Source organism: Equus asinus, chromosome 21 (genome assembly GCF_041296235.1).
Source record: "Equus asinus isolate D_3611 breed Donkey chromosome 21, EquAss-T2T_v2, whole genome shotgun sequence".
NCBI classification, from domain to species: domain Eukaryota; kingdom Metazoa; phylum Chordata; class Mammalia; order Perissodactyla; family Equidae; genus Equus; species Equus asinus.
Genome location: NC_091810.1, coordinates 55,018,161 through 55,038,139, shown reverse-complemented (window position 1 = coordinate 55,038,139; position 19,979 = coordinate 55,018,161). Strand labels below are relative to the sequence as shown.

The following is a 19,979-nucleotide window of genomic DNA, read 5'->3' as shown; positions in this document are numbered from 1 at the left end:
TGGGTGGGGCAGCTCGGTGCGAGTCCCGGATTGGCTGGGAGGACGCACGCGGGCCGCTCCGCGTAACCAACTCTCGCGTTGGGGTGGTGTCAGAGGTGAGAGCTCCGCTTCCAGGGTTCGCGGAGGACGCTCTGGGTCCTCTGACCTTGGCCCCTGGCTCAGCGTGCTATAGGTGTCTTCCGCCCTCTTAATCTGGGGCAGCGGCGGCAAGCTCCGCGAACGCCGTGTCCCGAGTGCGGGCTGGGCGGGGCCGGAGATGAAGGCCTTCGACCGCGGCCAGTCCTTGGATGGCTGTGGGTGAGGTGGGAGCACGTTCCTGCCTTCAGGGGCGCCCACGGCGGTGGGGCGACGGTGCGCTCGGTCCATCGCGCTTCCCTGGCGGCTGTCCGTCTCGGACGTGCTCTCTCGGCCTCCGTGGAGCCCTTCTTGGAGCTTACTCTTTAGCGGAGGCGGCCATTCGCTGCAGGCGCCGGGTGGCTGGAGCCGTGATCTCACCCCGACTGGAGAGGTTTCTCTGAAGAAAGACGTGTCAGAGGCCCCTTTGTGACAGTGAACTTCCGGGGACAGAGACCCTCATTTGAGTAGATAATCAGTAACTTCCTGGTGAATTGGTGCAAATCATCAACGACTGTCCCGTGGGGAATGTAACTGTGAATAGATTAGAATCTCTTAATATAGCCACAAGACGAGGCCGGTTGTCCGGTGCTCTATCATATAGGTGGGAACTGAGGGCCGTGGGCTCAGGATTTTGAGAATCTTTTGTCTCACAATTAAGACGTGTAGGAAACATTCATGGTCCGTTTGATAAGTTAAAAACCCCATACCTTGATGATGTGGTATGTTTTCACCTCCTTGAAGGTACGCATTTTGTCTGTTGGTGCTGGTATCTCCTTGAACACTGTCTTTGGGCCCAGTCACGTTAAGTGAAGAAAAGACAGGACCGATGCGATAACTGGAGGGTTTCAAGGATGAGTAGGGATAATCAGGGACTCGTTTAAGATAATTAAAACGATGAAAGAGCCTGGCAGACTTGAATATGAAGGTAAACCAGAAGTTATTAAGTCGTTCGATTCTGGAAATACAGAGGCTAACAGCAGCAGTGACCACAGCATATTCGTTCCTGAAGGGGGTTTATACAGATCAAAATAATGTTAGCTAATTTGCTGATTTCCAGAGAGTGAGAATTGGGGTCTGGCAGAGCTGGGTGCTAGGCCAGGTTGGCCAGATACTAGCCATGAACTTGGGCTGTTCCTCTCAAAACTTCACTTTCCTTATTTGTAAAATGGGGATAACAGTAGTGATGGTTAATGAGGAAATACATGTAGAGTGTTAGCCATAGCTTTAAAAATTCCTGTGCCATGCGTTGTGCAGAAAGAGGCAGACCCTGCCCTATTTGTTTGAGAAATGATCTCTTTCTATTCATTATGTAGAAACCAAAATCTTGGTAAATGATGATGATAAATACCTGAAACAATCAGATAATGCAGAGGATTTTTTAATGGAGATTATTCTGCTGTATTTTATTCTATATCATATTACAAGAAACAACAATGACAGCTGACAAGCTGTTACGTCTTTCATAACACAGACGTAACTGGTAACAACATGTATTATTCCATTCTCCTTACTCTGTGTCATTTCAAAGTATAACTGATGCAGAAAACTTTTTAAAGGTTATTTGGGTTCTCGTCTATCAAATTAACCCACCTGTAGTTTGTAGAAAGAAAGGCAGCACAGGAAGTACCTGTGCGCTTTGCTAATTTCCCCTCTTTAGAGAGCCTCTGTAACTTCGCGTGTTCCAAGTAGCTATCTACACATGATCAAATCTACTGTAGGGAAAATGGGGTTCTAAACTCAGATGCCTGTCTAGGCCGAGGCACAGCTTAAAGCTGCATTACCTTGGGGGGTTTTGTTGTTGTTGTTGTTGTTTTAAGATTTTTCCTTTTTCTCCCCAAAGCCCCCCAGTACATAGTTGTATATTTTAGTTGTGGGTCCCTCTAGTTGTGGCATGTGGGGTGCTGCCTCAAATGGCCTGATGAGTGGTGCCATGTCCGCGCCCAGGATCTGAACCGGGGAAGCACGAGAACTTAACCACTCGGCCACGGGGCAGCCCCAGCGTTACCTTGTTTTTGACATCCTTCTTAAAAATATTGTGTGATCTATGTGGAATTTTGTCTAAAGCAAATGTTAAGCCTTTTGAGAAAATTGAAAATATCTATGAATATTTTAAAACCAGAGTCCGAAGTCACCTTCAGCAATTACTGGACATGTTTATTGTCCTGGGCACTGTTATGGACTCAGAAGTTAAAGAGTCAGCCCCTTCCTCAAAATAATTTATAATCTGATGAGGTAAAGGAACAGGTATAGAAAAACATTAAGACAGTCTATGATAAATGCTTTGAATGGAAATTCAGGTAGATATCATAGTGAGTGAGCAGTTTCAAAGAAGTCTTCTTGAGACTGGGGCTTGAGTGAGAGGGTTTTGAAGGATGACTAGCATGTAAATAAATTGAGAGAATATTCCAGAAAGAGGAAACAGTGGGCAGAGGAATAGCGGTAGACTATGAAATTGTAGCTGTGGCATAGAGGACAGTGAGTGAGGAAAAGGCAAAAATCTGTGACTTAAAGCAGAGTCAGAGAATAATGGAAAGTAGGCTTAAGCTACACTAGGGAGGACTTTAAATGCTAATTAAAGAACTTGGGCAGTATTCTCTTAGGTGGCCCTTGAAGGTTTTGGAGCAGGATGTTGACAAGAGCAGAAAGCATTGGAAATACTTGGTAGTGAAGTAGAATGGATTAGAAAGGGAATATCAACATTACTCAGCCAGAAAATTAAAAGTTATTCAGTATGTAGTTCGTTATACTTTGTATTGAGGCCATATCCTTGGCCTTAAGGGTGTGGAAGGCTGCTACATGTGGTAGTGTCATCCCTCTGTCACCTAGACAAGAACCGCTACTTTCAAGTAGCAATAGTCTTCACAGACCTGTCCCCAGGAAGAATTGGCTAGGGCCCAGACCATCATAAAATTCCATGTTAGAGGCCTGCCATGAAGGGACCCTCATAGTATGTTACAGCTCTGTACCTTTAACACTTTGCGAAGTTGTGGAATCATACTTAAACTGTTTGTTTTAAACAAAAACTTTCCATTAATAACATGTTTTAAAGTTTTATTTAAAACTTGCCTGAAAGGTAGCAGCTTTTAAGCAAACAGAAGATTCTTTCTTGGCAAAAAGTAATTGGGCCCCTCCCTGGACTGCTCCTTCAAGTCCATCAGGTGTTGCATAAGAAATGCTATCTTTTTTTTTCCCGGAAGGAGCAGCTGGTAATCATATCAGACCACCTTGTTCTCCTCAGGTTTAAGACAGTTTTTCTTTTTCACAATTTCTATGTTTCAGAACATTAAGTCTTAAGGTACCTAGTCCATCCCTCTGCCCTTTAAGAGGAATAGTTCTAAAATGCAATCTCAAGACTCTCCAAAGGGGGAAAAGTCAGAATTACTTTTTAAATTTTGTGAGCTGCAGTACCATAGTGTTTAAGACCATGAGCTGGAGTTTGCTTTGCTGCTTACTAGCTACATGATACTGAGTAAGTTACTTAATCATTCTGTGCCTCAGTTTCTTTATTTGTACAGTAATAGGACCTACCTAACAGGGCTCTTGAGAGGATTAAATGACATGTAAGACCCCAGCATTGCCTGGCACATAGTAAGTGTTATATATATTAATTGTTATGATATTTCTGGGGTTTTTGGTGAATTCTTGTAGGTCCTACTTAGCTAACCTATAAACACAATTGATAGTTTCACGTGTGTGTGTGTGTTGCATTTTTAAAAGTCTTTTGGTTACAGAGGATTTGCATAAAAATCATAAATATAAGATGCTCACAACCAGTACTTCAGCAGAGAAGAAGCAAGGAGCTATCAGGCACCTTTCACCTCTTTAGTTTACACTGTCTCCTACTTTTATATCATTGGCTTCAACTACGTAAAATATTTTTCCCTTTAGTAGCCAATGTGGCAGTAAGATTTGTGTGTTTATGTACTGAACAAAAATATTATACTTTAAATATTTTAGTCTTGAATTAATTTTTCCACTGTTGTGCTTAGTATTATTTGTTATTGTTGTTCAGGGCAGCAACATTCTTCTTTTTTAATTTTTCTTCTTGAGGAACATTTGCCCTGAGCTAACATCTGTGCCATTCTTCCTCTATTTTGTATGTGGGTTGCCGCCACAGCATTGCTGAGTGGTATATGTTTGCACCCAGGATCCAAACCTGCGAACCCAGGCTGCTGAAGCAGAGCGCACTGAACTTAACCGCTATGCCATGGGTCCAGCCCCCAGCAGCATTCTTCTTAACAAGTAGCAAGGGGAAACAAATGTGGTGGAGTGGAAAGGGGAGTGGCCTAGGGCCCCAGAGTTGCTACCGTGCACAAAGTCAAAAAGACATGGATTTGAAGTCTGACTTGAATGCTTATTAGGGTTATGACCTAGAACAAGTTATTTAGCCACTTGGGACCTCAACTTTTTCATCAGCAGAATGGAGATATTACTAAGTACCTTATAGGGTTGCTTTGTGTATCTAAATAACCTTATGTAAGATAACAAGAACAGTGCTTGGGACATAGTAGACACTCAGTATGTATTATTTCCCCTCTCCAAACCAGTCCCCTTCCTGTTCCTGCACTATTTCCTAAGCAGTAACCAGCAGTGCAACCACAAACAAAACACTTTTCTTCTCTAGACCTCTAAGTTTCCTGAACCCTGCTCTAAGTCATCCTTTCATTTATCTTTGCTCAGCCTCACCTTCCACTCTCCTGATATCCCCACTAACCCTTTTCACTGAGAGCACTGAGAAGTTCTCAATGAGCATAGAGACCTTCCTCCCCTCTAGCCCCCACCTCTAGACTTGCTTTCATCCACATCAGTCCATTTCTTCTGGTCTTGGGTATCCTTCTCCTGTTGAACACTAGTCAACCCCTTTGCTCTGGACTCCATCATTTCTTGCTACTTAATCTATTTGCTGTTTGCTGTCTCACCTGTGATTTTGCGCTCTCTCTCTGGCTACAGGCTTCTCATACTCAAGACTCTTCTACTTATTAAAAAAATCCCTTCCTAGCTTCTGCATCCTTCCTCTAGTTATTGCTCTATGTTTCTCTCTCCCTGGCCTAGCAGAAAAGAAGTGTACATATTATCTCCACATCTTCCCCCCTATTCATTCAATCCACAGGTTTCTATTCCATTTACACTACTGAAATGACAATAGTGAAATACGTAATTCAATGGACATAATTCACTCTCAGCCCATATCTTACTTGACTCCTCTGATTTTTGACACCTTGAATCTTTCCTTGACATGTTTCTTTTGGCTCTCCTTCCTACCTGGCCATTCTTTCTTAGTTACTGTCACTGAATTCGCTTCCTCTGTCCCTTAAATGTTGGTGTTTTCCAAGATTCTGAGCTCACTCTCTTTCCTTGTTTCTTCCTTCCTCTTGGGGGAATCTCATGTACCCTTGTAGTTTTTTACTCTCGTATGTATACTGATGTTCTCTTCTCTCTCTGCCTTACTTCTTGCCTGAGCTCCAGAACTAAATATTCAGTTGTGTGTTGGACATTTCCACCTCAGTATTCCACAGATTCCACACATGTCCATCAGTAAACTAAATTAATCATTGCTGTCCTCTCCTCCCCGCTCTGGATACCCCCCTCCCTATAAGCCTGCACTTTCTCCTAAATTCCCTGACTTGGTTGGTGGAACTGCTCTCCATCCCATTAACCAATCAGGAAACCTGGGTAAATAGCTAACACGGCTCCCTCCTTTCTCCACATCCAGCCAGGAACATCTGAGCAGAGAACTTAATGACGCGGAGCCAGCCCTATGAAGCTGTAGGGGAAGGTCTGTGGCAGAGATGAGAGTGTGCCTACTCTCTCATGGCCCAGATCTGCCTGATTCCTCATGCAGTGATGCTGAGAATGTTATTTGCATAGGAAGGCACTTAAACAGATCAAATAAGGCAATACATTTGCATCATTTTAGGCTTGACACAAGACTGTGTTCACTGACAGTATTTTCAAACAAAAAGCTCTGAGGGTGTCACTGAAAAATGGATCTTGGGTTCAACACAGCTCCTCAAATTCCTTTTTTGTTTTTTCTCTTAGTTCTTGGGGCAGGGGAGATTGGCATGTGGAGAGGTGGGCACAGAACTTCCCTAGCTTAGCTGAAGCCCTCCTACTTCTTTGCCTTGTTTTGAAGACATCTGGATTTGGGATTAACACCACAACCAGCTCTTCTTAAAAATTTATATAATTTTATATCCCATATATTTTGTTATTAAATAATGTCTTTACTAGAGGTGAAATAGGTAGCATTTGGTCTTTTAATATTCAGTTTTATGTGGTTTCTATCCTGATTTTAAAAATTAGAACACTTGTAATCTTATATAATCTATATAACTAAAACAATTGGCTTATTTTTATAATCTGAATTTGTACAGGAATGGGACTGATTACACAAAAACAGAATTGATTACTGGAAGCAAAAGCTGTCTGTTTACCACAGGTGAACAGCTCTTCCCACTAGAAAGGATAAACATGAGTTTCTACCTGGGCTCCCTAGCTGCTTCCTGGCACATGATATGATGTCGAATACCATGGTTGCATGAACATTGGATTACAAGCCCCCTGGTAGCAGAACCTCTGTTACATGGATCTTTATATCGCCCACAGTGTCTGGTGGTGTCTTGCACACAGGAGGCCTCCAGTAAATGCTGGTTGAATGACTCAAGCTTGTGTCTCTGCAGAGGTGAGTTATCTCAGTTCAGTGACACCGGCTACAATTCAGCTCCTGGGGCTGCAGTAGCTGGGCTGGGGCTGTGGGTTCCTGTGGCTTAATTGTCTTCATCACCCATCATTTACACAGTCTCTCTTCAGAACCCTCCTCTCTTCTCCCCTACTGCCTTGAATACTGATTGCCTCTATGCTTTCCCCCACTCTCTCTCTCCCAACAATGATTTAGGGCTATTTTTACAGTTGCTAATTCTCTGAGAATGAGGTACCTCTTCTGGGAGGCACTGCCATACTCAATGGCATTGCAAATAGGTTTTTATTGACTGATCTTGAGGCTCTCCAAGTCATTTTGCCCTCAGGCTGATTGCGAGGCACCATCTGTTTGTCTTGATGGATTAATAGATTGAGAGTTCATAAATGTAGCTGGCATTTAAATTAGATGCAAATCACGGTAAGGACAGGATAATGGTCTCCTTTTGCCAGAGATGGACAACATTTATTTTTATAGCTCTGCAAGAAAAATGGACTGTGCAAACAGACACTTCACCCAAATTGGTGGCCCTGAGTTACTCTCTCTATACTGATGCTTTTGCTCAGGGTCAGGAACTTGCCTGTCCTGTTTCAGGGAAGACTGGAAAAGAAAGATTATCTGCCTGACCCAAGTTCACTCAGTGAATCAGCAGTCAAGTGCTAGCCATCAAAGTGCATCTTCCCACTTTGCTTTGTGAGGATCAGAAGAGTTTTTCAAAGATGGTGAATATTAAAATAATTATTTAAAAAAGTGAGCTAATAACTTTGGCCTGTTGCCAAGAGCGATATGGCTGATCAGAGGGAAATTACCGGCAGTGAGACAGCTAAGTGTTAAGTGTACTAAATAGATTGTGATTTCTCTGGAAACTGGGTGGGCCGTTGCTTAAGGGCAGTTCACCATAGTTTTAAATGACCTCTTACCACTTCTGGCTAATTTGCTCACACACTTAGCTGGGATCTGGAATCCTTGTGATCCATGGGCTATAGTGAGTAAGTTGTCCCTGGCCTCTCCCTCGCCTGCAAATATCTGACACCAGAAGCAAGTGGAACCACGTGCAGCTACCAAAATGTCCTGCTGTACAACCAGCACATGCTCAGTGCCTACCATTCTCTAGGCACACTGCTATGCACTTGACATACTCAAATGTCTCTGATCATTAAAACAGCTCTATCAAGTAAATATTATTATCCCCATTTTACACATCAGGTAATTGAGGTTTAGCATGGTTAAGGAACTTACTTGCATTTCCATAAGAGGCAGAGACAGGATTTGAACCCAGTCCTGTTTAGCTCATGCTCTTTCTGGAATGTCCCATTGCCTCTCTATGCTTTCTTTTCCCTGCCTGTGCCTGTTTACTCTCTTACCTTCTGTTTCCCCTGTCAGAATCTATCAATCACAACTTTTGTTTTGAAATATGTGTATATATATTCACAAACACATGCACTTTATCATATATCTATTTATATTTATAGATAGATGTTATACTTATAAATAGATAAATAAAATGAGGAACGATATACCCCTCAAATGTCAATGATGATTTTATCTTATTAGTAGAATAATTTGTGATTTTCATTTTTTCTTTCTGTTTTTCTGTATTTATCAAACTAAAATTTATCTTATTGCAATCAGAAAAAATTTTAAATCTTTCACATCCTTTCAAGTTTGTGTGCCACTACCTTTGTGAATAAAATGTTTCCTGATCTTCAAGCTGATGCTACCTCTTCCTCTTTTGAAATACACTCCCTTTCCCCAGCACCTTGTATTTTCTTGGGTTGTATCTAGCATTTTTCTTTGTATTCTATGTATCCTCGGTTCCCCAGGGCCCACAAACTCAGAGGGCCCAGCTGTCAGGGAGGCACAGCTCACAATAAAAATGGTAACAATAGTTGTTACTCCAGTCTGCCCCCATCATGAAAGCTAGGATTTTTCTGGTGTATCCACTATACCCCAGAGTTAAGTCTCTTCCTATTCCTGTGGTCTTGGCTGCATCTCCTCCACATTGCTGTTCCCTTAACATGAGTCAACCATCAGGCTCACTCTGGTGTTTGTGCATGATGCTGTCCCCTCTCCTATCACTTGGTACTAAGCTAAGCCCTGTTATTCCACCAGGCCCCACACAGTCCAGGCTATGCCTCCACTCTTCTTCACTTAGCTAAAGTAGGAGAAGGATTATCTTCTCCTCCCCATGTTGTACTTTTTAAAGTTATCACTTCCCCTTGTTTTCTTAATCTCTGTTAAAATCTATTGTGTGACTACTCTTATGTATGAGTTTTTCTGTTTCTTATAGCATCCTCTCTGCTGTTCTTTTGCCTAGAGGATCTTGAATTAAACTGAGTTAGAATCAGAGTAATCTGGTTCAGTCCTTCCCTCTCCTCAGTCAAGATCCCCAGAAAGAAGGGTACATAACTGCTCTCTCTCTCTTGTCTGGGAGATCAAGGTGTGATTTCCTTCTATAACTTACTCAAGTGTCTCTCTCCTGGGCAGCCTGTTAGCCTTCATCTCACCAGTCACTCTCTTTCCAGGGAGGCCTGGAAACTGGAAGCTTGCAGCCTCCTCTGACGTGCCCAATGCTTGGGTAGACAAGCAGAACCAACCCTCTTTGTGCTATCAGTCCACTTGTCCTCTCCTAAGCTTCTCCATTAGCTTCTAAGACCCCTAGAAAGGAGCTGAGCACCATTCAGTTTTGTACACTGAAGCAACTAGCAGAACTAGTTGCATAGGATGGCAAGAACTCCATAAACTTTTGCAGACTAAATTACTAAAATCTATTTAATTTTCTGCTCTGCTTTTCTTCTTCAACATTATTGCAGTGAACAATCAAATAAATGTAATTAATCCCAGTTTGTTCTGTACTAGGTCTATCACGCTGATTCTGATTCCATGACTTATCTGAGTTTTAAAACATTGAGATATAATCCACACACCATAAAATTCACCTTTTTAAAGTGTACAATTCAGTGGTTTTTAATATATTCACAGAGTTGTACAACCATTGCTACTCTAATTTCAGAACAGCATTTTCATCATCCCAAATATGGGTGACAGCCATTAACTATCACTCCCTATTGCCCCCCCAACCCTCACCAGCAACCACTAATCTATTTTCTTTCTCTATGGATTTGCCTGTTCTGTACATTTCATAAAAATAGAATCATATAATATATAAACTTTTGTATCTGGTTTCTTTCACTTAGCACAATGTTTTCAAGGTTCATCCATGTTGTAGCATGTATGGGTGTTCCATTCCTTTTTAATGGCTAAGTAATATTCCTCTGTAAGGATATACCAAATTTTGTTTATCCATTCATCAATTGATGGACATTTCAATTATTACTACTTTTGGACTATTATGAATAAAGTTATTGGGAACACTCATGTACATCTTTTTTCAGGGGACATATGATTTCAATTTTCTTGGGTATATACCTAGATGGATCATATAGTAACTCTATGTTTAACTTTTTCATGAACTGCCAAATTGTTTTCAAACTAGCGGTGCCATTTTACATTCCCAGCAGCAATGTATGAGGGTTCCAGTTTCTCAACATCTTCACCAACATGTGTTATTGTTCATCTTTCTGATTATAGCTATCCCATTGGGTGTGTCGTGGTATCTCATTGTGGTTTTGATTTGCATTTATTTCCCTGAAGGCCAATAATGTTGAGTATCTTTTCATGTGCTCATCAGGCATTTAATATTTCTTTGGAAAAATATCTATCCAGTTTATTGCATTTTTTTTCATGATAAGGTGTTGAAGATTTTCAGATCCTTTTTCTGTATCTACTAAGATGATCATGTGGTTTTTGTCCTTTATTCTAGTAATATGGTGTATTACATTGGTTGATTTTTGGATATTGAACCAACCTTGCATTCTTGGGGAAAAATCCCCAATTGATCATGGTATATAATCCTTTTTGTAGGTTGTGGATTTGGTTTGCTAGCATTTTGGTGAATTTATTTGTGTCTGTTTGACCATATCCACAAGGGATATTGATCCACAATTTTCCTGAAATGCCTTTGTTGGGTTTTGGTATTAGAGTAATGATGGCCTCATAGAATGAGTTGGGAAGTGGTCATCTTCTGTTTTTTGGTAGATTTTGAGAGGTTTGGTGGTAGTTCTTCTTCAAGTGTTTGGGGAATTCACCAATGAATTCACTGGGCTTTTTGTGGGAAGTTTTTTGATTACTGATTTAATCTTTTTACTTCTTTTGTCTATCCAGATTTTCTGTTTCCTTCTAAGACAGTTTTGGAGGTTTGTGTCCTTCTAGAAATTTCATCTAAATTATCCAATTTGGTGGCATACGGTTGTTCATAGTAGTCCCTTAAAATCCTTATTTCCTTCTCATAATCCTTTTTATGATCCCTCTTTTATTCTTTTAGTAATTTTAGTAATTTGAGTCTTCACCCTTTTTTTCCTAGTCAGTCTAGCTAACAGCCTGTCAATTTTATTGATATTTTCAAAGAACAACTCTTGTTTTTTTAAATCTTCTTTATTGTATTTCTATTCTCTCTTTCATTTATTTCTGTTCAAAAATTTATTTTGTCTTCCTCTTGCTTTGGGTTTAGTTTGCTCTACTTTTTCTAGGGTCTTAAGGTGGAAGCTTAATTCATTTATTTGAGATCTTTTTTTCTTCTTTAACATAGGCATTCACAGCTATACATTTCCTTCTGAGCATTTCTTTCACTGTGTCCTGTAAGTTTTGTTTTGTTTGAATTCATCTCAAAGTATTTCGTAGTTTCCCTTTTGATTTCTTCTTTGACCCATTGGTTACTTAGGAGTGTGTTCTTTAATTTCCACATAATTGTGAATTCTCCAAATTTCCTTCTGTTATTGATTTAATTTAATTTCATTGTGGTCAGAGAACATACTTTGTATGATTTCAGTTCTTTTACATTTTATTGAGACTTGTTTTATGGCGTAACGTATGGTCTGTCCTGGAGAATGCTCAGTGTGCACTTGAGAAGAAAGTGTGTTCTGCTGTCATTGAATGGAGTGTTCTGTTATTCTGAGTTTTTAGGTATTCAGTTTTCACCTGGTAAAAGACTATTCATCCTTTGAGCCCCAGGTCCAAAGGGTTTCATCTGTCAAGTCTTTCTTAGTCTATCTCACCAACTAAAATGTACAATTTCCTTGTTTGAATTTCTGTCACCCATAACTGTGATATATGGGTATGCCAACATCCATAATTGTGTTATAGCCTTCATTATAAGTCAGTCTTTCTAAACTCTGATGTTATGGGTTTCTTTTATGCAGGGACCATGTCTTGACTATATCTCCATATCCCTGAAACCTTACTTCTAGTAGTAATTTTAAAGCATGCCGTTGAAAGGATGAAAGAATTTGGTGGTTATTGAACACGTCTTAAACGTTGAGCCCTAGGCTATATACTGTAGAGACTAGAGCAGGAGAAGAAAGGCAGGACACTTTGCTTCTGGGGAACCTGTAGCTTAGTTAAGAAGACAATATATCCACATAAGAAACCTTTAACCCAGGATCTGAGCAAGTGCCATGATGAGGGTTCTAGGAATTTGGGCTTGTTCACTTTATCTCTCTCTCCATGCATGGGAAAGAGACTCGTAGAATTGTGAGGTTGGAACAACCCTCAGGACTCCTGATTTCCAGCTGTCAGTCCCTGTAGAATCCTCTGGCAGCTGGGCATCTAGCCTCCCCTTGGACACTGTCACCCGCAGGGAGAGGCCCCAACACTCCCTTCTCAGGACTTGATGATGGCTGTTTGCCAACTTCAGGCAGTGAGGGAAAATCAAATTGCTTTTTAGCTACCATACACCCTTCAACCTTCACCATAAAAGAAACTATAAGCCTGAAAGAATGTGAAAGTCAACAAGGAAAGGAGAGGGCTCTAGTCATAAGCTTTAATTTCATTGAGATAGGTCAAAGGATACTTATATTACATTTTGATGTCAGGTAAGGAAAGTCAGATCAAGTTCGTCCTGAGAGAGTCACTTCTAGGGGAACCAAAATGAATTATTTTCTGAGACTTATTATTCTCCTAGAGCCCACCTGTATGTGAATGTTTTGGGAAAATCTGAGAGTATGAGATTTGGAGAGGTAAATTCATCCCACATTTCAGTTAAACATTTTATTCTGTCTAATTCAGGATAAAGACAGATGATTTCTGGGGCTAATTAGGGTATTCCTGGAGGTTTCTTGTCAGGAATGCAGTATGGTGAACGTTTTCAAGCCAGAATGTAAACTCTTTTCTCTAGTAATCTCTGAAAATAGCATTATAGTAGAAAATAAAATTATATTATGAAGTGCAGTACCTGCAATTTTGGTGATGCACATTAAATAAAACAGGAAGATAATACAAGGGCTGGATCACAGTTGTGTATAATAGTGGACTAAAGGAGTAGTATCTTTATCACAGTCATCATGGTCACATTTATTGACAGCCAGTCAGAACGCTGCTGGGCAGAACACTCCTGGGAGAGGGGAACATCAAGACATCTGATATTGGAGAATTAGAGAAGGGACAGAGCAGGTCTGCTTGTGGATAACAGACTTGAGCAGGGTGGAAGAATGGATGAGCCTTGGAATGAGGAAAAGAGAGAAGAGAGAAGAGATGAGGGTCAGCCAGAGGGCCACAGAGGTTGGAATATATAAGATACACTATTTGCTCAATGCAAAGTACCCAGAAGGCTGCAAACCTGGGCTTTGGTAGAGTCAAGGCACAGGAAAATTGCTGTCCTTGTGTCCACATAGGTGTGTCAGGATTCTTGCAGCTTTCCAACAAGAAGATTAGCTCACGAGGTGCAAATAAATCATCCAGTTGACTATTTATGTTCTAGGCAGTAGCCCCTATCAAGTTGATGACTAAGGCAATCCATCAATGACTTATCAGATGTTCTCTTCCCAAGAAGGTCAGGGGAGAAAATGGGAGTGGTGGGCTAGGAATGATGGGCAATTCTGGGTGGGCCAGAGTGAGTCACCTTCCCCAGTGCTAATACCAGATCAGGCCAAGGGCCTTTGCCTCCACTGCTCATTCTCTTCACTTTTCCCCCAAATCCTGGCTCTATCAGCTCTCTCATCCTTTGACTTTTATGATAGGGCACTGGAGTTGGAACAGTTCTAACTTTATAGATGGGGACCATGAAGCCGGAAGGGATAAGGGACTTGCCCATATTTGTACAGCACGCTCATTTCAAAGTTGGGACTAGGAGAAGGGCCTCTTGACTACCAGCCCCTTGTACTCTGTCTTCCACCATGTGACTTTCGTCTTTGAGTCTTTTCTCCATTATGCCAACTAAGAGGCAAAAGGGACATAGAATGGGACATGGTGGAAACTTGAAGGGGTTGTTGCACAATTGTGGAGTGCCCCAGCAAACATATGGAGGAGCAGGGGGAGGTTGGGGGCAGAAACTCATCTTCCATGACTCTATTCTCAAGAGAAAATCCATTTTCAGGTCACATTTTCTAAAACTTAAACTTACAAATTCTGTGACTCTTTCATAGATGTCTAATGTTTTACTAAACAAATACTGGGACCTCTTTTCAAATTTTTGTTTTCAGTACCCCATTTTAAATAGCTTTTTTAGGGGCCAGCCCCATGGTCAAGTGGTTAAGTTCATGCGCTCCACTTCGGCGGACCAGAGTTTTGCTGGTTCAGATCCTGGGCGCGGACGTGGCACCGCTCATCAAGCCATGCTGAAGCAGCATCCCACATGTCACAACTAGAAGGACCCACAACTAAAAATATGCAACTATGTACCGGGAGGGCTTTGGGGAGAAAAAGGAAAAAAAATTAAATAATAAAAAAACAAGCTTTTTTAAAGTTTGTTAACTTACAACAAGGTCTGTATTTCTCTCCCCTGATGAATGTGATGAGGTCTCATCTTTCCTGCTTGAATGTCCCAAGACCTCTCCTCCTCCAATGACCACAAGGCAGTCATGGAGGGGGTCTTAGGTTGTATTTATGTATCAAAGGAAATGTGTAATTTCCATGTGTAAAGAATTGGAGGTGCTGGTCTCTGAGCTCTGGCTGATGAGCATTCCCCTCTTTCCTTCTGCAATGCAGTCTCTCCAAGTGACAAAATCTTGCTTTTAGTTTTTGTCTGTAATCCCTTTCCCCAATAATTTGGCATAGTCAACAGGATATGGAGCAACACAGACTGCAAGAAGAGCAGAGGTGTAATGCAGGACAAAAGTGCCCACCTTGTGAGAGCCCTTAATGTCTTACTTTGTGTCCACCTTCCTTGTTTTCCCCTCCTGGTGATGCTGTATCTAAGTTCTGTCCTGTGCTGATTTTCTTTTCAGAAAGGCTTTGTTGCTTCAGGCAAGAATCATAAACTAAACCTGTTAGTCTATCTGTTTGCTGTCTGTCTGGTCTTTGTTGTAGCCCTCTGCTCTCAGACCTCTCAAAATCAGGTGTACTTTCTTTCCCTCTGGCCAGATCAGTGTTCTGTGGATGCTCCTGTCTGGGTTAGAAAGAGAACTCCAATCTCCCCCGAGTCAGTTAATTTTGGTCCCTCTTCTGTATAATTTGGTGTACCAGAGATAACCCAAAACTTCCGAGATTGATCCTGGGACCATAATTTCCTGAAATTGTTAAGGCAAAATAGTAAAGTAAAATAGGAAACTCCCATCATGGCCAGATTGAGTCAGAGATCTGTGAGAAAATGAGGCTGAAAAAGTAAAAGGCTCTGGCCAGACCCTGTGACCCAGTGGTTAAAATTCTGCATGCTCAGCTTCAGCAGCCCAGGTTCATGTGTTTGGATCTTGGGCTCAGACCTACTCCACTCATCAGCCATGCTGTGGCAGTGGCCCACATACAAAACAGAGGAAGGTTGGCACAGATGTTAGCTCAGGGCTAATCTTCCCCAAGCAGAAAAAAAGAAGAGGAGGATTGGCAATGGATGTTAGCTCAGGGCAAATCTTCAGCAAAAAAAAAAAAAAAAAGCAAAAGGCTAAATCTTTAATTGCCACCCAGGAGAAGCTGCAAAACCTCATTAAGGATATTGGTAAGATTCTTTTCTGGGAAGTCTATTATGTACCTGTAAAAAGCCCCTGATAGCAAAAGATCAAGCCCTCCTACCTTTAGCGAAGGTATGCCAATTGTCACTTAATGCCTCCTTATTCCAAATCCACCCTTTGTTGCTTTGCTTGTGATGTTAGAACATTTCTTTCTTGCCAGCAGGCTCATTGTTAAATTTTATCAGTAGGGGGTGCTGGAGGGCAAATTTCATCCACATGAGCAGGTGGTTTCCTGCCCTCTAGCTTCTGCCTACTAATACCACTGTTGTAGGGGTATCCTGCTTGCCAGTCATGGCCCATAGTTTCCTGCCTGCTGGTGTCAACTGCTGACCGTGTACCAGCTCTAGCGCAGGGAACCCAGTGAACTTCTCTGCCATCAAGTGGCTGCAATCATACCCTCTCCAGTGAGGTCTGTGTCCCAAACTTAGGGAGGGGCTCCCTCCCCTGCCAAGTTAGTTCCTTTAAGTACTCTCCCTCTGCCTTAGGTTATTCTTTGGAGTGCTCTTTTATTCCCTCATAATAGTTAGTTTTCTTTAAATAGTTAATAATTCTTTATATTAAACTTTCCCTGTTCAAATTACTGTGGTTACTGTCCCCTGACTATCCTCTCATGGGCCAAGATGCTGAAAATGCAGTTACTAGTAAACAAAACAATACCCTATTAGGTCTAGGCTTTGATAAATTCAAAATCAACTGAACATGTGAAAATACATGCATCCTAATATTGTTAGAAATTATGCAAAATGAGTCAGAACTAGCTTATTCAGCCAGAAACCATATCTATAAATTTCGTACTTAGAATTGGTATTAAATTATTGTGTGGCTTAATGGTAGTGAATGAAACTTACAGAACTTTGGAGATGAGATTTCTGGAATAAGAGAGGAGATTCTCCCTTTTCCTCTAATAGCGTTGGCACCAAGAACAGTGTAATGGCAGAAAGCCTTCATCTTTTAAGACTTTGGGACCATTAACTGTTGGAAATCCAGTGCCATCAAATTGGAAAAAACTGCATCAGTCCATTTATCAGATTAAGGAACCTCGTCGCCACACACAAAATGCACCGCTATGAGTGACTTTAGACCAGTACTGTCCAATGGACATAGGTGGTGAGCCACAAATGTAATTTAAAAATTTTCTAGTAGTCATATTAAAAGAGTAAAGAGAAACAGGTGAAATTAATTTTAATAATATATTGGGGCCCTAATATAGAAAAGGCTGCCTGCATACTAGCAGGTTGCTATCCTGTCCTGTCTGTTTATACCCTGCACCAAGATGGGGGACCTGTGGTCCCTGAGTCCCTCCTTCCTCTCTTTGCCCATCAGAGCTGGCATTTTAGGGCTCAGTTGGGTGAAGGAGCATAATATAGTAAAAAATGCTAGGCATACACCTGGGTTTTCCAATTTATTGTTTTTTCATTGTGTGCACTGCCCTTTTTCTGCCACTGGTAATGCAGGGAAGCACTCTGTAAGAGGATTTGAGCGTCAGGAGCTGTCCACTGGGTCTGAGTTCTTATGTTTATATTCTGCGTGGCCTGAGGCGACCCCTACTGGAGGGCAGATGCTACCACAGTCTGAAGAACTGCTGCAAAACTCTCCTCCCTAGGAAAAGATAGACTCATTTCTAAACTCAGACTAATGTTCTCATTTTTCCAACGTGATAAATTACAAACCACACATCCTCTCCAACCTCCGAAGCTCTGGTGAGATAGAAGCAAAACTATGGCACTAAGCAAAACTAAATAAAACTTTGCAACGAGCAGGTTTTACATGGCCCGAGGCCCTTCCAAGGATAAAGATGAACTCTAACCCTGCACTTCTACAGTCCACCAGATCATGGGACTCAGGCCATATCAACATCATTACATAGCTGGTATTTTATTATTGTCATCCCAACTCTGAGAGCTTTCTTACTTGTCTGTTGCTTCCTTATTGTCAAGTACTCACTTACGTCCTGGGTTCCTTTGCAACCCAAGCCACCCTAGACTTCATACAGCATATATGGTCCAGCAAGATACAGGGTCTATGACAAGGAGTTTCAACAAAGAACCCAGTTGGAAAGAGCCCTATGACCTTGACCATCTCCATGACTCTGTGGGGCTCTAGACCAACCTGAAGGACACAAGAGTGACAAGCTACAACTACATGAAAACTGATAGCAAACGAGGTAAATCTGGATACAATTCATAGCAACCACCAAAGCCCAGTGGCAGCTTTAACCTAGAGAGAAAAGGGGGTTACTGTGTCATTCGAGATGGACTGAGTGCAGACCACAAAGAAGTTTTGTAGTACTGTGTGGAGATGCCAGATAAATAACCTCAGATCTGGTATGTGAAATGGGAGACTGCTGGGCTGATACTATAGGATTCTTAAGTCCTCACCTTGCTTACCACTGCAGTTTACTACTACATATCAGAAAGGTCTTTCTTCCCAGTCGCTTTCCACCATCGATCTCTCCTTCACATGTCTTTTGCAGTGGTGACCCATGATCACCCAATAGTTGGTGCACCACAGACTTTAGCATGATCTCTGAAGTTCTCTGGTTGCTGCAGATTACACCTTTAGGGCACGGTGTGCTAGACACTATAAAAACTTCTCCCACGTAAGGACTACCTAAGACATGGGTCCTCCCTGACATAGCTTGTGTGTGGGTCAGCTGCTTTGGAATACAGAGATCTCCTCACCTTTAGGAACATTTGTTTTTTTGTCCTTTTTCTAGCTCTAATCCTTGGAACTGGGATTTTTTAACTTGAGAGGCCCATTGTAATACCTGTGGGGATTCTAGAACAAGGCCCAATGCAACTTGGGATGCCACTGTGGCTCCACAAATTGAGGAGTTGTCTCTTGCCTCTGTAAAGGAAGAATAAAATAGCTCATGAACTTTATGGCTCAAGGTAGATAGAAAGAGATCCATAAAATTAAAGAAGGATCCCATGTTGTTCACTCCATAAGAGAGGAATAATCCTTCAGTTGGTTCAGGTAGGTCCTGGACAATTATTAAAAGTTATTAATTACAAATTATTACAAATTAATGTGATTGAAAGATGAGCTCTCTAGCATTTGTTATGCTACTTAGGGTTTGCTTGTCATGTTACATTAAACAAGCCTCCCTCCCAGTTCTTAACTTTGTGAAAGGCCAAGCAAATGAGCCTCTGAGGAGCAGAGAAACAAGGCCAAGACTATGTAAAGTTATTTTTGGCCTGAAAGGGCATATTTTCAGCCTACTAAATGTATATGTAGATGGCACATCTATCAAAGAGAGGATACAGAGAGGAAAGCAGCTCCTGCCATCCCCAGGACTTCATGTCATTTATTCTAAAAGATAAACTGAATTAGCAGAAATCCTTAACTTAAGGTGGGGACTTAAGAATCCTATACACAGAAACTCTGACCCTTCTTATATATCTTCAGCATTTTACTGGACATAAACTATGACCTCCTTCAAAAGGAACATTATCACACTCCCTTTTTAAATAGCCTTCTGAAGTTTGCTAATATAGGTTCATCAATCATAGGCTAAAAGTAAAACGTATACTTATAAAATTTCTAGAAAACAACATGGGAGAAAATCTTTGTGATTTTAGGATAAGCAAAGATTTCTTAGATAAGACACAAAAAAGAACAGTTCATAAAAGAAAAAAATTGTTTGGACCAAAATTAAGAACTTCTGCTCTTCAAAAGACACTGTTAAGACAATAAAAACACAAGTCACAGACTAGGAGAAAATATTTGCAAATCATATCCCTGATAAAAGACTTGTACCCAAGATATATAAAGAGCCCTCTATATTCAATAGTAAGATAACAGCCCAATTTTTAAAAAAATGGGCAAAATATTTGAAGAAAACCCTTCACCAAAGAAGATATATGGATGGCTAGTGAGCATATGAAAATGTGTTCAATATCACTAGTTCTTAAGGAAATGCATGTTAAAACCACAATGAAATACTACTTCACACTCAGTGGAATGGCTAAAAGTAAAGAACGGACCATACTAAGTACAAGTAGGAGGACATGGAGCAATTGGAACTCTCATATTTTGCTGTGAAATTGCAAACTGGTACAACCACTTTTGGAGAATAGTTTACCTGGCTCTTACACAGTTAAACTACACTTCTAATACAACCCAGCCATTCCCAGTATTTACCCAAGTGAAATGAAAACCTATATTCA

The 19,979-nt window shown here is 41.2% G+C and overlaps 1 protein-coding gene across 1 annotated transcript in view; it reads left to right on the top strand.

Annotated features, from left to right (window-relative positions):
* Positions 1 to 32: 32 nt before the first annotated feature.
* The window catches only part of ACKR2 (atypical chemokine receptor 2), a 44,567-nt gene continuing 24,620 nt past the window's right edge, over positions 33 to 19,979 (top strand). Inside the window, exons 1-2 of the mRNA XM_070493574.1 lie at positions 33 to 95; positions 6,724 to 6,799. The gene's annotated coding sequence lies outside the window, so the exon portion shown is untranslated. The remainder of the gene's footprint in view (positions 96 to 6,723; positions 6,800 to 19,979) is intronic.